Below are 16,248 nucleotides of genomic sequence, written 5' to 3' on the forward strand. Positions count from 1 at the left end.
ACTCTGGCTACAAGGACAACAACCTCTAAAAGTGGTAAAGGAAGCCACAGCAGCTACTCAGATTTACATCCATGTAACAGAAAAGAATTGAAACCAGACAGTTAGATATCTCTAAATAGTACCAACTGCTTTATTGGTAGGTATGAACAGGTTTACAGCCTCAGAAGATTGCAGTCTCCCTTGCCATACAGGAAAGGAAAAACATTTATTTTAAAGGAACTGAAGTGTTACTCAACTCTAATCAATCTTCTAAGACAGGAAATCCCTACCAACACAGGTGGAACTATAATACACTGGCTGTGCAGCTGGGGAACATGAAAAATGGGATTTCCGTGTTCCCATCTCGCTCACCAAAACCAGAACGCAAATCCTCGAAGTAAAACATGCAGCTGAAAAATCTGAAAAAAAGCAGGCAAGTAAAAAAATTTAAAGGAGGACTATAAAAGTCACTTAGGTCATTCTTAAGAAAGTTCCTTACAGTATTAACTAAGGTTTGAGCCCTTCTGAGGAAGCTACCACCACTTTGAGAGCTTAGTTATAGGGCAAAGGAAATGAATCTGAATCTGTATTTTATGAAACAAAATTGAGAGGACACTTTGCTGACTTCTGATGTCACCTGTACTCCTGAAGGAGCCCTGTAATGTGTACTGATAGTAACAGCTTCTCTTGGCCATCTTTGTTCTCTGTAATTGGTATTTTTAAATATAGTTTAGACCACTACTCGCTGGACCACGTCACAAAAGATGAATGGCAGGATAGAAATTTCTTTGCCATTGAAATGTTACTTGAGTTAAAAGTCAAGACAAGAATAGACATTCCTTTTTCATACTTACTTGTCTACAGCATTTTGATTGTGGGGGCATGCAGAAAAGAGGCATATAAGCAATTATTTACATTGCTACACATTTCTGTCTATCTAATTGGAAGCAAAAAGACTTAGGGACATGTGGAAATGACGTGTGTCATCACTGCTTGTACAGTATGCCCTGCACTCTGTGCTCTGAGTGCTAAGGCTGCGTTTAAGTTCAGCTTAGGGTAAACAATGTTTTTCATGACCACTTATGTCAAGCTCCACAAAGCCATCTGTATCAGAAGAAGAACACAGGGCATATTTCAGTGGAACTAAAAAAAAATTGTGTCTACAATGAAAACAACTAATACAAATAGCAGCACCAAAGCTCTGTTTAGACTAGGGAAAGTTCAGTAAGTCACTGATAAGAGGGATGTAACGGTGGGATACTGAAAGGTATGTTTTCATCAGAAGAGTAGTGCTCTCATTGTAAAACAACCTGAGTACTTCTAACCATTATGAAGTGACCCTCGTTCATCTGATGCCCCAGAACAAGCAAGTAACTAAAACAAGAACAGATTAATTTCCCTTAACTACAGATATACCAACACTACACCTTCTCACTGAGGGAAAAGATAAAGATATTTACTATTAATAAAAATAACATGGGGGCAGGCATGACTATTTTTTTTTTCTTTCCTACAAATACACACAAGTAGGTCCATATTTAGACTATTAGAAGGCTAACTTTTCTCACACATACATTTCAGTCAATATAATAGATAGGTATTCACATTATTATGTTACTTTCTCATGAATTTATGTTTTATTGCTCCATTTTCAAAAGCCATTGAACCCACGGGACACCATAGTATTCAATACAGTGTGGTACCGCACAGCAAACGCACACTTGGAAATTACCTGAATACATGCAATGCAGGCAGTAAAATGAGTAAGATTACATCGCTGGTCTTTCATTTCAACCCGGATACTAGTTCCAGCAAGAAACTAATATATAGTCACCAAAACAAATATCCATCAAAGCCACAAAAGCAATTTAATGCTTACATTTACGCTGACAATACTATGTCAGAGCTGTGAGTAAGCCGACAAAAGAGGCTGTAGGTACATCAGAAGTGCAAGCTGGTCCAAAATCAAAATCAAAATGTACATATCCTCTTCACCAACATTAAGTCCATTCTCAGTCTGGCCTCTGTGATTCAGGCTGCTGCACTCAATATTGAAAGTAAATATATAGGAACAATTGAAAACAATTTTTCTTCTGGCCATATTGGTGAGCGAAGGTGTTTAATTGAAGGAGAAGACAAAAATTATCCTGTAATTTAACAGACCTGTTCTTCCTCTTAAAATGGATTGGTAAGACACAGAATTTAATGTAAGGTAACTTTGCAATGTCATGGTGTTCTATCATGACATGATAATGTCATGATGTTTTGCTTTCTACAAGACGAAGTAAAAGCCCTGGGTTTGGTCGCTACGTTAAGTAAAGAGGGAAATTGTATTTTAAATAAAAAGCTATCCTAAATTCCTGGCAAATTGCAAGGTTTAGGTCAGCTCTAAAAGGAGTTTGTGTCAGATGGAAGAGGGCATCCATGTGAAAGATTAATAGTAATGAAAACCAACCTCTTTAAAAAGTCAAAGTAATTCTTGTTGAATTTATCATCACCTGAAAGACTGGTTATGTTAATAATCCTTCACATTACACCAAGGAGACTGAATATAATTAATAGTTCACAAACAGCCTTCCCACAGAAGCTTCAGTGCCAATGTTGTTTTGACTGATTACAATTAATAAAAAAATATATAATCCCAGCTATCCAGGCCTTGAACACTAATTCCTTATATCTGAGAAACTTCCATGAAAAATAATAATAAACGTATCTCTCACAGCATTACCCTGCCAAGGGTAATTGAGTTCATGGATCACAGTGTCACTGGGGAATTCTGGTCTCACTGTTCACAACCCTTTACTATAAAGTCCATTCTCTTCATGAAATGGAGAAGCTGATTCAATGTATACACCTAGGGGTTCCACCACTGAGCTCTGCTGAGCCACCACAAATGCTCAGGAGTCGGAGAGTGAGAACCAGGGTACTGTGATGCCTTCAAAAAAAATCAGAGCTTAGCTGATTGTGATATTTAGGGGGTGCTCATTAAATTCTGAAGGCTATCCATCTCACCGCACAAGCTCTTTCCTCCGCTTTGAAATAGCTGTGAAACAATGGTCAATTGGTAACATGTCTCAAGCCAGCAATAAAGAATGTCTGGAAGGACACAGGACTGTAAGAGGAAGAGAAGGAAATGGAGAATAAAGCAAAAGATGGAAGTAAGGAAGGTCAGAAGGTTGTTTATATGTTTACAGTATCTCTAAAATGAAGTCACACCCCAGAGAGATGCAGGTGGCAAACTGATCTCATTAGAAAAGCCACAGTGGTTTAGAGACAAGGTTCATTTTCGCCAGGGATCCTGTTTCCAGCACTGCTTATACTCAGATGTTGCAGAGGAAGGTTCCCAGTCACACTGTTTGTCAGAGTTCAATGTGATTCCTACAACATAGGCCAGTAAAGTTTTGCTAAAATTCACCACTAAGTTAGAGAAATATTACACAAGGCAGAAAATAAAATCCACTATTCAGAACATGGCATCCACGGTCATAAAGTTTAGAGCCTGCTCATGACGTTTGTTCCTCAGAACAGCACTTGGTACAGCACACAGCATCCCTGCAGAACTCCCAGGTCCTAAAATCTTCCATATATGCCTCAAAAAGCACCGAAAATAAACCCGACTACTCACTGCTCTGTTAGCCTAGGAACTAGGCAACTAGTGTACGAACAGTACAAAATCCACCCAAGGCATGAAAGGGACTAGTATTACCACATACACCATTGCAGGCTTTTGGAGCAAAGTGTAAAGATTTATACAGGCCACCTACTCTTAGGGAATAAAGTGCCACACCAGGATGACATGACAGTCAGCATTTCACTCACGGATGCTGTCAAGGCGAGAAATGGACAAGACCGACTGCATTCATTTCTCACCCCTCAGTTAAGATTGGATCTTAATAACTGCTGCCCAAGGCTGCTCAAAAAACTCCCTTCACAATGTTTTTCTACTGAAAATTGTGGCTTTCTCCAGGGAAAAAAAAACCAAACAAGCTTTCCACTAAAAGCAGTCACTCTGTCTAGTATTCTATTTCTAAAAACATTAATATCTACTGCTTTTTTTTCAACAAAAAACTTGGGTTTTGAAGCAGTGCCTCACTGGAGCTGTGGTTCAGTGCCCCTGGATGCACCTGCCAGAGCACATCTCCCATGAGGCAGTGTGACATCACCCAAAGGGGAGATGATGACACAGCTGTCTAGATACAGTCTAGCCAAGGAAGCCAGTCTGAAGCTGAGTCAAAGCTGTCAATCAAAAGTCTTCAAAACGTAAAAAAAAAATACTGCAAGTGTTGGCAAAAGTAATATGCTTCACTTTAAAATTTTTCTGCAAAATAATATGTTTGGTGATCAGGTCTGTTCCACACCATTTCTGGGGACCCTTGAAGCTACCACTGCTAAAGATGAGCCAATTACGCCAGGACACAGAAGGCCCCAACAATAGGAGCCATAGCCCGGCTCTGCCAGACTCTTCCCATGCTTGGGAATTGCAAGTAGTTAGCTGTTCCTCCTCCACTTCTTCCCCTTCTGAAGTATCTGTCCACTCCTATTGCCAAAAGGCACTAAGGTCACCAGGGAATGTTGTGCATCACCCTGACAACCTCAAAGATTAAGTCACTGATCTTTGTGTTTAGTGCACAAAAATTATTAGTGGAACATTGCACTCAAATGTTTAATATAGATTCTGATCTGAGGGCACTGGAGAGCCCATAGTGGCTCAGTAGTTGTCTGAGCTCTCTTACAGCATGCCATGTCTGTAAGAATTAAACCCAAGCGCCCATATGCATATACGATCCAGGCCCTTATCAGACCCTCCCAGCCTGCTCATGCTTTTAACAGGTCATTGACTCAAGTAACCTCCCCCACTTTACAATTGCCAGTAAAATACAGTAGCCTGAAACTGAAAATACCTCTGATTTACCCAGAATCCAATCTGAGGGACAAACTCGCTGGTAATTCTGAGCCCAGCTCATAGGATGAGACACTGATTGTCTCAGCGTGCCAAGGGAGCAGCTTAATTGGAATAGAAAAACAGGGTGATTAATCACAGCTAAGGAAAACACCTTCCTACAGAAGACAGGCAACATTAATGCTTTACATCATTAAAATTGAGGTTACTGTTCAGGACAGCGCAGGTGGAAAACATTCAAGGAAAAAAAGATGAAATGTTTAATCGGTGAATTCTTCCCATTAACACCCTAAACGGTTTGACGCATGCTGGCAGGCAGGAGGTGTTAGCCTCAGACGTGCTGCCAGCCACATTTCCCCAATCCCGGCAGCTGCCAGACCTTCCTGGGGTTTGAAAATTTCCCGACTGGAGGCCCTGTTCCCATTGCTTTCTGGTCAATCAGCCTCTGTAGCCACGTCTCCTTGGCGGTTTTGGTTCTTTTTTTCTTTTTCTTTTTTTTTTTCTTCTTTTTCTCCTGTTTGTTTAGTGATGCAGCAGCACCTGATCTTTTTCAACCTCAACCCCTCTTCTCAAACTCTCGCCCCCCCGCAAATGGGAAGAGACCCCACAAGCACCTCCAGGGGAGCGGGGTTTCACCTCCTGGGGACGCACCACCACCAAGGGCCGGGAAGCCGCTCAACCGACATCCACTAAAGCGGGACAGGGGAGCTTCTCACAAAATGCAAAAGCCCCAGGCGCCAGGGAGAGGGAGGAGACCGCACTGGAGTCCACCCAGCCAGGAGCCAGCTGTCAGTAAGCCAGAGCCGGCTCTCCCGCCGCAGAAGCCGCCACCCGGCCGGGCGCTGCCGCGGCTGTCCCGGTCCCTCAGTCCGGGCTCTTCCTCGGCGCGGAACGGCGCCAGCCCAGCCGTCCTCTGCCAGGGAGACCTCAGCGGCAAAGTCCAAACCGTCTCCCGCCCTGGCCGCGGACAGAACCCAGCCGGGAAGCGAAGCCGCCCGCCGCGCCCCGCCGCTCGCAGTCCGGCTGGCTCCCGAACGGGCGAGGCTCCCCCGGGCCTCTCAGTCCTGGGAGGAGGGCGAGGGGAAGAGTAAAAAATGAAAGAAAGAAGAAACAAGACCCGCTGTCCTACCCGGCTGTGCTGGCGGGGACCCCGTCTCTCGCCGGCTCGTACCGACTGGGCGTCCCCGGCACAGGCTGCCCGGCAGCCCGCCCCACTTTGGGGCCGACCGGCCGCCTCCGCCTCCTCTTCCTCCTCCTCGGCCCGGCCCCGGAGCAAAGGCACGTTTAGACCAAAAGGTTACTTGACAGGGGGTATCCCGGGCTGCGGCAGGGCTCCCGACACCCTGCTCCCCCCAAGGGCTTCGGGCCAGTCCCTTTTTTTTTTTCCCAGGCATTAGCACTTTTCTGAAGCACCGCTGCCTGCCTAGAGCGCCCCAGGCCAAGAGGGAGCCCAGCGGAGGCCTGCCAGCATGCCATGGCCATACACAGCCCTGCTGGTGCCCCAGAAGGGCAAGTTACCTTTGGCCCGGGGAAGGAGCGCAGGCCAGCCCCCAAAGTTTACAAGCATGATTTCTTCAGCTGTGGCTTTGCACTTGCCCATGAATCATTGAGTCACGCTAAATGCTACCCAGCTATTCCTCGCTCTCTCCCCCTTTATCTCCTTCCCTCAGGAAAGGTGATCATTGCCATAAAATCTCATGGTTCATTGCGTGCCAGCCTCCAATTCCCCCAGAGGAACTGGCAGGAAGGGACCAGGTAATATGTGACACCAATGGGGGATGCAGGGCATCCAGGTCTGCCATGGGCAACCGAGGGCACTGCATCCTTGCCATCTCACACCTCCTCCTCCCAGCCAGGTCTCATGGTGGTGCATCTAGCCATCCATCCACCATGCCTGCCTTCCTCACAAACATCACACATGCCACAGGTACTTCTGTGGTGGTAGGCACCACAGAAACTCATGCAGAAGCCCCTTGTCAGCCCCTCAGGCTGACACATGCCATCTCACAGGCACACCCCTGCAAGACCAGAGGATACCCTGGCTTGCCTGAGCCAGCACAGTACTGCTGCACGCTTTTCAAGCACCAGCAGAAACCAGCTGCCCACAGCCGATACGGACACCTTGCTAACCTCTGGCCATCAAAACACCTTCACTCAAAGCACTCTCCTCTGCACTACAGTAGCATCTTGTGCCAGGTACAGGATCTTCACCAGCAACGCAGCCACCAGGTTTTGGGCCAACACTTGGGAGATGGTGTTTTAATAAGTCAAAACCTGTGACTTCAGGTGTAATGTTCGCAGATGTGCAAATCCAGTCATCACATCTGGCAATGTGTCAGGTGGTAGAGCACAAAGCTCTGCTGCTGCAGGCTGCAGGTTGTATTTGGTGGGAAGGCCAGGGCGTGCCTACTAGGAGACAAGAGGCAACTGTTAGAGCTAAAAAGAGGACAGTAAGCAGTCCCCACAGAAGGGGTGGCCTCAATTACTGTGACCAAAGGCAAACGTGGCTTCTAAGAAAAGCCTGAATCAAAAAAATGCCCTAGCAGGAGGCCTGGAACATCCCACAGGGCAAGTTGAACCTCATATTCCTGTTTTATTGACTGTCATAAGCAGCAAGAATGGTGTTGTTCAGCAGAGGAACCCAAGTCAATGGTCTCTTATAAATTTTAGTACTTGCAGAAAGGTTTAATGAGACTTTTCAAACCTACAAATTTGCAATATACACTAAAAATGCAGCAACATTATCTTTTTGAAGCCTGACATTCTTTAATGCTTGGTATGGGCAATAAGTTGGAATGAACAATAGCAACTCCAAACCGTCTCCTACATCTGTGCTGGTGACAAATAGGGCTCTGAGAAGGGCAGGAAAGCCAGTGTCACAGAACAAAGGAACCCAAAACAGCCTCCACCTGGAGCTTCCTTTTCCAGGCTCCTTGGGAGCCTGTGCTCATGGGTTTGCTTTGTGGAACCCCAGTGCCAGAGCTCTTCCCTACCCCTGTCCCCTGGAATGAGCAAAGCCCTCCCTCCCCACTGACAGAGAACAAAATTCAGCTAGCAGTAGCTTCCTTGCCATTTCTTGCTGGGTGCTGACTCCCCTCCCCTTGAACAAACATCTCTGCCTACCAGTTACCAATACTGTAACATTACACTCACATAGGGAGAAGTGCTTTGGGGCACTCTGTACATGCAGCTTCCACCCAGAGTCACTGAAAGAGTAAAGCCAGAGTTCAGTCAAAATTTCATCTGGCATAAGCCCACACCACAAGAAGACAGACACCACCTTCCCTTGCCCACTTGTGGTGCTCTCTGCATTGCCCCCACCTTTCCACTGTTGCAAGCTTCTTTCCCACTAGACAAATGGGACGAGTGAACTAATCCAGACTAAAACAGAGTTATTTGCTTCTTTTCCCAATATACTTGTGACTTCTCCTTAACAACTGCCTTCTTAAAGGAAAAAGAATATATCCTGTTGGTTTCATTCAGTATGGAAGAGCCAGTACTCACTTCTGTACCTGGAAGTGCTCATTTAATAATCTAAATTCAGGCACCTATCCTAATATCTAAATAAATCAACAGCAGATTTGATGAAAACCCTATAAGCACCTGAGAAGTAACAACTAGGAGAAATAGTTTCAGTCAGGACCTTGTGAAGTGTTTTCCACCAGCGAGTCTCAGAGAGCACTGGTGCTTTTGAGTATGTGTATCAGAATTGACAGATTTTGAGTTAGGTATAGCTCTCCATGACTGACTTTTGACATAATTTTACCAGCAGCTTTTATCTGTAGGTTAAACCACGCTTTGAAAGGACTCCACTTCCTTTCAACACCCCAGTATGATCACCTATCCCAAGGGAGCTAATGTGTCAACTTAAAAGTCCCAGAGAACAATCAGCAGCAAAGGCACTGCTGGCTCTAATTCTTCACTGAGTGTCCCTAAGCCAGCTCCTTAACCCAAACTTCTTATTTCCTCCCACGGAGCATGGCTAATACTTCTTCCACCCTCCATCAGCCATCCCTGCAGATTATGGTCTCCAATAAGGTTGTTCCCCATGCACTGAACACAGCTGTGGCACCTAAGCATTGCCTGAAAGGGTAAAAATAACTACTAAGGTACTGCAGAGACAACTCTGACTTGCTCAGTTTCTTGCCCTTGCTGTGAACAAACCTTATTTTGAACCTTCACTACCATAGTTGGATTTTTTAGCCTGCGGTTTGTCTGCCTGGCCTAACTTACATACTCCTGACCACAGTTTCATCTCACCTAGTCATCACTTATCAGCATATTTAGCATTCTTCAGATCCTGACAGTCCATGCCTCCCTCTCACCACTTCCCAGGACCTTTGTATTCTTGTCATTATCTAGCGTTGCCTTTTATTGTTTTTGCCTTTTCTTTTTACTGTCATTTCTTATTACATACCTTGAGAAGAGTGAGTTTCCTGGAAGAAGGCTTACAGAAAAAGATCTTGCCTCACTGTCTGAGCAAGTAAGGGAGCTAGGAGCTATTTACATGTTTTCTGACAAGCAGTGAGAAACTCCTCATGGTCCTGTAAAGTCCGCAAGGAATTGGCTTTGTGTTGTTCCACATTTCTTGCTTGTCTATGCTTGCCCAATTCTAATCAACTAACAGTATTAAACATACTTTTATGTATTGTTATAACATTATTTGGAGAAAAAAGCAGTATCTTAGTCTTGAATTTAGCCATTAAAGAGATGATATTGCCAATACTTAGCATTTAAAAATCATGCAAATTAATTTAAAAGTATGACTTTTTCATATTCATTATTGGTTAATTTCCACCTGAACTGCTAGCTGCATCTCATTTCTAATTTTTTTCATGCAACCATTAGGGCAAAAGTTACATTATATAACATATTATTAATTTAAATTCTTTACTTTTTTTGTAAGGACTACAGTTGGGGTTTTGGTGGGTTTTTTTGTTTGTGTGTTGTGTTTTGTTTTAAAGGTTGACATTTTCTTTTATTAACATAACTTTAAAGATCTGGAATCTTACAAGAAAGCCCAAAACCAGAACCCCTCCCCTCACACACACAGACACACACAGAGCAAAGATGTGCTAAGACTAGTGTCTGACAATACCACTGGGAGCTCTTACTGCCCTGCCACAGGGTAACTGTGAATGGGGAATGGGGGTGCTCAGCATTTTGCCTACACTGTGGGAAGAGGAGAAGGCAGCCAAAACCAACTGTTCACATAAAGCAGCAGCACAGCAGCAATCCCCAGGTAATGAGCAGCCCTGTAGGAACTGTTACCGTGAGCTGACCCAGGCTGAGCAAAGGGAAGGAGGCGGCAGGCTGAGAGGCAGAGCTGCCCACTGGTCCCCAGGGCCTGCTCGGTTTGCAGTCCCTTCTGGTAGTCACAAGTCCTGTGTAGGGAAATGCAGGGGAAAACTGGCATGTTACTCCCAAACATTTCCCTTTCAGTAAGCAATCTTTGCATATTATGAATGCAGCAGATTTTGAATGTTTCTTGATCTATAGCTGAGAAGTGAAGTATGAAAGTAAGATTTGGCTATGAAATGACAGGCTACTAGTGGAGAACCATTTACTGTCAGCAATGTGCATAACTGCTTCTGAAAACACAGCTGAAACTCTCTTGGAGGCAGATCCTGAGATTTTAACTGGTTTTACTCGGACCATATTCAAATCAGCCTGTGCTGACAGCAAACAAAACGAAAACTAAGCCAAACCACAGTCTCAGGAAAAGATGCAAGCAGCTGCGAGAAGAGAGCACACTAACTGCCTTGGTGGAGGCAGCCAGCTGCTTTCAGGGACCAGGTTATTGCTCTGCTGGGAACTCTCTTGTTCCCACTGATTTCATTCTTTAATTTTTCATTAGATACTCGACCTGTTATGACTTTCAAAGTGCATAATTCAAAGTTTCATCTTACTAACAGCCCTTATCGAGCCCTAGCACTTAGTAAATACCTCCAACACACCTGCTTTGAATCTCACTTTCAATTACAGCATAAAAACTTCCAATTTGGTCAACTAAAGTTGGTTGGTCACCTGTCAGTCCTTGACAGTCTCACTCATCCTGTCTCTGACATTCACCTGGTACGGTGCCCATTGCAAGCAGATTAAAGGAATATCTATTAATTTCTGGTTCTTTTAATCATTAAAATCAAATCCTGCCATGGACACATTTCCTAGGTGCAGTTTGGGCACAACACTGACTTTAAAGCACTACAGATATGCCGTTTGCACAAAAAACATCCACATGGGGAGCAATGAGTTGGCAAGCTTCCTGCCAAGGAGCAAATTCCACCATCCTGACCCAGCTGAGCCTGACACTAATACAGTACCTTGAAGATGGTAAAGTAGAGGCCAAAACCATGCAACAACACACATCCATCTGCCCCCATGTCCAAACATTCAGTCCAAATACTTAAATGTGAAAATCCTTCTTAACTTGGTTTTTGAACAATTGTACTCATTCATATTCTGGTAAGCTGCTGATGGAAACGATGCAAGTTCTGTGTAGTTCTGTGTGTGATACTTTATTCAGCTAAAGATTACTGAGCTGTTCCTTCATCTTGCTGTGCCTGACTGAAGTAGTGCTGGAAAGGGAATACAGAACTCCACAGAACAGGGCAAGGGGGCTGAGAAAGTGGTGGGGCATCCTCTGCTACAGGTGCAGGAGATGAAGGAATAAATGAGGGAGAAAGAGGTGCTGACAGAGAGACATGGGGATGGGTAGGGTTGCCAAAAGTGTTTCTGGGTGCTGGCACTGCTGGAAGGTGGGTCCTCGCTTGCTGCCTATGCAAAAGGGAAGGGCTGACTGAAGGAAGCCCCAGAAGTTGGCTTTAATCCCCAGCATCAATCACTCTAGCTGCTCCCTGTGAAAAGTATCTGGGGCAAGAGCCCCAAAGGCTAGGGTAGCCCAGCTGCCCACTCGGGGACCCTGGAGGACTGGCAGCAGGACTGACAGATGCATGAAAGGAACATAAACTGTGTGGCTCCTAGGCTTGTTGGAAGTGCTGAGGAAAGTAACATTTCAGTGCACTAGGTACTGCACAAGCATATCGTAAATAATCACCCCAGGCTGAGAGAAAGCATTGCACTCACAGCCCTGTTGACAGCCTTGACCTTGAAATGGTCCTGAAAGCAGGGCTGCAGAGGAACGAAGCAGCAGAACATTTGCAAGTAGCTGCATTCAAGTGGAAAGACAACCCTCCAGCACATCTGACACGGGATCGCCTACTGCTGCACAATTCTGCCGCACCACGCAGCCAAGCGTGGTACCTCTGGGAGGGCAGCTCACACGGGGCTGTCTAGCACAACAGCTCACCTTTCCATGACCCGAGGCTCAGCCAAGCAGCACCCTGAATTTGAAAACACATTGCACTTGCAATGCAGAAAGAGCTAGCCGGCTTATTTACCTGTGAGCTCTCTGTGCACAGCACCCAGACTGTTCCGCGATCAGCATTTTTTTGATGCAAAAACAGCATTCATACCGACAGATGCTAACAAGATGTTTCCCTGTGAAAAAGCAAGGATGCTTGTGGGGTTTACTTAAGACAGTCATTGTCTGCAAAGTCGCTGTAATGCTTTCTAGAGTCCCTGGGATATTTTTATACTTGTTCATTATAAGGTCTACCAAGTGCTACAAAATAGCAAGGGCTGTAATAACAGCATTGCACATTAAGGATGGCTTTAATTACCTATACAATGTGTATGCAAATACGAGATAGCATCTTCTGCATGAAAGGCAGAGTTGGTTTGCTTGCTTCTTATCCTCACAGTACGGAATCTTACTGCTTCTTATGGTGCAATATTCATTCGGTTAGACTTAATTTAATTACTTCAGTTGGTAATTAAATTAACATTTCTTAAATTAAAAAAAAAGAACAGTATCATCATGAAGTATTTCTATCATGATGGCTCCTAAATCAGGACTAGATCCCTATTGTTCAAAAGACTGTGGGAAAAAAAAAATACACAAGAAAAACAGGGCCAGATAATCCCATCTGCCTTATAATGCAAGGAAGCCACTGCTAAGTGGCAGGTGCCTGGCATGTCTGGAAATGGAGTACAGGTACCTGTCTGGCACCAAAAGCAAAATTTTTCTCGATTACTATTAGTTTGAATACCTTGGCCTGAGCATCATGCCTAACATTACACCATAAATTACTAAAGCTAAAGAAAAGCTGTGAAACAAAAGCTGCTATTTCAGTCTGTTTGGTTAAACCCTCAAGCACCAGAGAGTAAGTTCATAGTGACCATACTCCCATGTAACCTAAGTCACCAAGAGGTAAAGCAGCTTGACCAAGGTAGTGGCTAACTAGGTGGTTTGCCCCTAACTGTACTGCTGTCATAACTGTGCTAAGTAGTTGGGCTCCTGTTTGAGTAGGAGTAAACAGATCAGGCCCTTGCTGAGCCACTGGCACAGTCAGAAGAGCTCCAACATCCTGCCACTGACAGTGATGCTTAAGGTACAGTACACAAGGAAATGGGAGGGAGTCTTTGACTTTTCTGCAGGAGCAGCTTCCCCTAACAAGGTCTGGCCAACGAGGCTTGACTGTGGTGTTAGGCAAAAAGCAAGCATTAACTCCAGACTAACACAGAAGTCATGGAATAAAACTGTTTGCTTGGTTATGACTATTCCAGAATATCACGTGTAAGGTACAATATTATATGCACACTGAAGAAACAGAACCAAGCCCACAGATTGCCAGGACAAAGGTTACCAAAACCACTTCAGCTTAGTCCTTTACCTCTACACACTGTGCGGCACAGTCTTGATTCCTTATTTCTCTTGCATGTATGTATCAGTGAAGCTCAAGCCCAGACTCTCCCTTGCAGCTCTCAGGAAGAGATTGCTCCCAGACAGTCTCTTCCAGCTGAACGACAAGGGAAAAATTCAGTGTGGGCTAGGAGAATACATACCCCACAGTGAGTTACACAAGCATTTGTGAGACAGCACTGGAATGTCAGCAAACAGGTTCTTTGGGTCTAGCCCTAGCTCTGGAAGCAGAGAGCAGCCTAAGTCATCATAAACAAGAGGCCCAATCACACCAGCAGGTAGATTTGTTTTGAAAGGAGATCCAGCAAAGCAGATGAACCTCGCTGCTTTATAAGCCATGGCTCTAATTCCAACTCTGTACGCAGCCCACTTGTTGGCAGTTTATCTGCAAAATAGGTGAATGACCATTGCCTCCCTAAAGGAAGGATAACTGGCTTTTAGGAGTATATATGCTAACAGCAGCAGTAGACCATGTGGGATTAGACATCATGGACTTCTGGGCAGCGGTAAACAGCATTACGAGTGTATCTTCTCCCCCTGCACTCGCTCTTCCTTTGTCATTCTGTGGGCTGGCAGGAGACCTGCCAAATGTGTCAGAGCCACATGAAATGCATGACACTTGTGAGCCCTGACCCTGTGGCCCCTAGGCTGACGGTCAAGTCTAAGACACAGACCAACCCAAAAGGAAAGGATGAAGGTCCTACCCAGACCATAAAGGACTGCAGGACTGGTCTCAGTGTGTTTGTTTATTCTGTGATTTTAAGTTGGAAAAAAATTCCTGTAATAACAACACAGCTTTTGAATTCTCTGCTATATAGCAATTCTCTTATATCTGTGCACTGCATGTGCTTGTTGATGTCAATGCCCTGTAACCAAGAGCCACTGCCGTCTATCACACACAAGTCCTCTTTATGTTGCATAACAAATTACCTTTGTTGCCTAACAGAATGGCACAGTAGATTTTGTTGTTGCCTCATGTAAACTTCAGTATTGCGAATTCCATTTTGCACTGACGCATTGCTTCTGCCTGACAAGTGCTTTATTTCTGTTGTTAAGCAGAGAGCTTCATGATACACAGGCAGCCACAGATCCTGAAAAACAAGTTTAGAAATACATAAATACACCACCATTATGTCTGCAAAACAATTGGCCACGTGGATTCCGATTGCTGCCATAACACTGGGCTTAGAGGCTGCAGCTACACATCCTGGGAGGCAGCACCGCTGCATATTCATTGCTCGTGGTCATCTGATGTTTTCAGTTACAAGAAAAAACAGTAGCATAAAAAAACAAAGAAAGTGGCAGAACAGCAAAGGAATTTTAAACCAACAAAGAATTCATGGTGTTAGCATTTTAATGTTATACTATTGCCTTCTTAATAGATTTATGCAACTGCATTACATTATCCCTTGTTTTCAGTGTTTAATTACTGTTTTTAACTGAATAGTATTAGTTACAATGCTCATCTATTAAAGAATAGTGTGAAAAATGTTAGCAAATCCATCCATATGATTACAAAATGTTAAACCTCACTAGACACTTCTTCTGAGTCTTCTTTATATATGTTCAGCACATACTTCAGGGGAAGGAAAACATTTATTGCCAGGCTTCAAACAGTGTTTCCTTTCTTAAAAGGTTTTTGTTGGCAGCTTTTTCTATTGGCATATGACCAATACTCTGTATAAGTGGAAACACAGTGGTGATATCTACAGGCCAGATTTTGCCACTTCTTATAATGAGTAATGCTATCTTATTTTCATATGTGCTGGCCATACCCTCTACTCAGAGCACAACTGGAAGCTCACTGATAGCTGTTCCCTACTTTCTCTGGACAAAATCCAAAGAGGAAGAAAACCCAGTCATTACATAAGCAAACTTCAGTAAAGACTGAGAGTTGGCCTGTTGGGATAACCTTAAATAAGGGTAACAAAATCTGGATGCCAGCTTATTTAAAAGATGCACATATTTTGACATCCCCTCCTACTTCTTCAAGAAATACACATTTCAATCTCCAGTATGCAGTTGTCTCTAACACACTCGCCAAATATGCAGTTGTCTCCAACACACTCTCCAAATTGTTCAGTTGAATCTACTTTTTCATCAGTGCTCCTATCTCTCCTAATGAGTATCATTTCCACTGCTCACCCCACCTCATACATGGCCAAGCAACAGTCATCAAATAAATCACTGGAGACATTGTTGGACAATGTGTGAATGAGTTACTGCTGAGGGATTGGGTTTTGTCTCTACTTGCTGGCTGTAGTTAGAAACACTTCAAGCCAAATTTCAATTACAGGGGATAAAATAAAGGCTAGCCCAGTTTAGGCATTTTAAGAGATAATTGTACTTAAGTAATAAGGCATGGCTGTTTTCAGACATTGCTGCTCACAGTTAATGGTGCTAATACAAAATCTACCTGGGTATTACTGCAAACAGCTTCAGAAAGCCTTCATGGGAACACACAGCTATGGTCAATGAAGACAACAAGGTGTCTGGATGCTTGAGGTACAGGACAGTGAAAAAAATAAAATATCTTTGTAGGTACCTGAGATATGTGAGCACTGTACAGCTGTAATTATGTGGAATTGTAGAGCTACTCTTTCAG

General features: G+C 44.1%; 1 protein-coding gene across 3 annotated transcripts in view; it reads right to left on the reverse strand.

Annotated features, from left to right (window-relative positions):
- The window catches only part of PIK3CB (phosphatidylinositol-4,5-bisphosphate 3-kinase catalytic subunit beta), a 196,388-nt gene that overhangs the window by 101,584 nt on the left and 78,556 nt on the right, over positions 1-16,248 (reverse strand). Inside the window, exon 2 of one of the 3 annotated variants that reach the window (XM_049802713.1) lies at positions 14,574-14,734. The exons of 1 other annotated variant lie outside the window; for it this stretch is intronic. The gene's annotated coding sequence lies outside the window, so the exon portion shown is untranslated. Of the gene's footprint in view, positions 1-6,008; positions 6,033-14,573; positions 14,735-16,248 lie in introns of those variants that run through there. One more of the 3 variants, XM_049802714.1, reaches the window with a different exon arrangement.

The sequence above is a fragment of the Accipiter gentilis genome, chromosome 6 (assembly GCF_929443795.1).
Source record: "Accipiter gentilis chromosome 6, bAccGen1.1, whole genome shotgun sequence".
NCBI lineage: Eukaryota > Metazoa > Chordata > Aves > Accipitriformes > Accipitridae > Astur > Astur gentilis.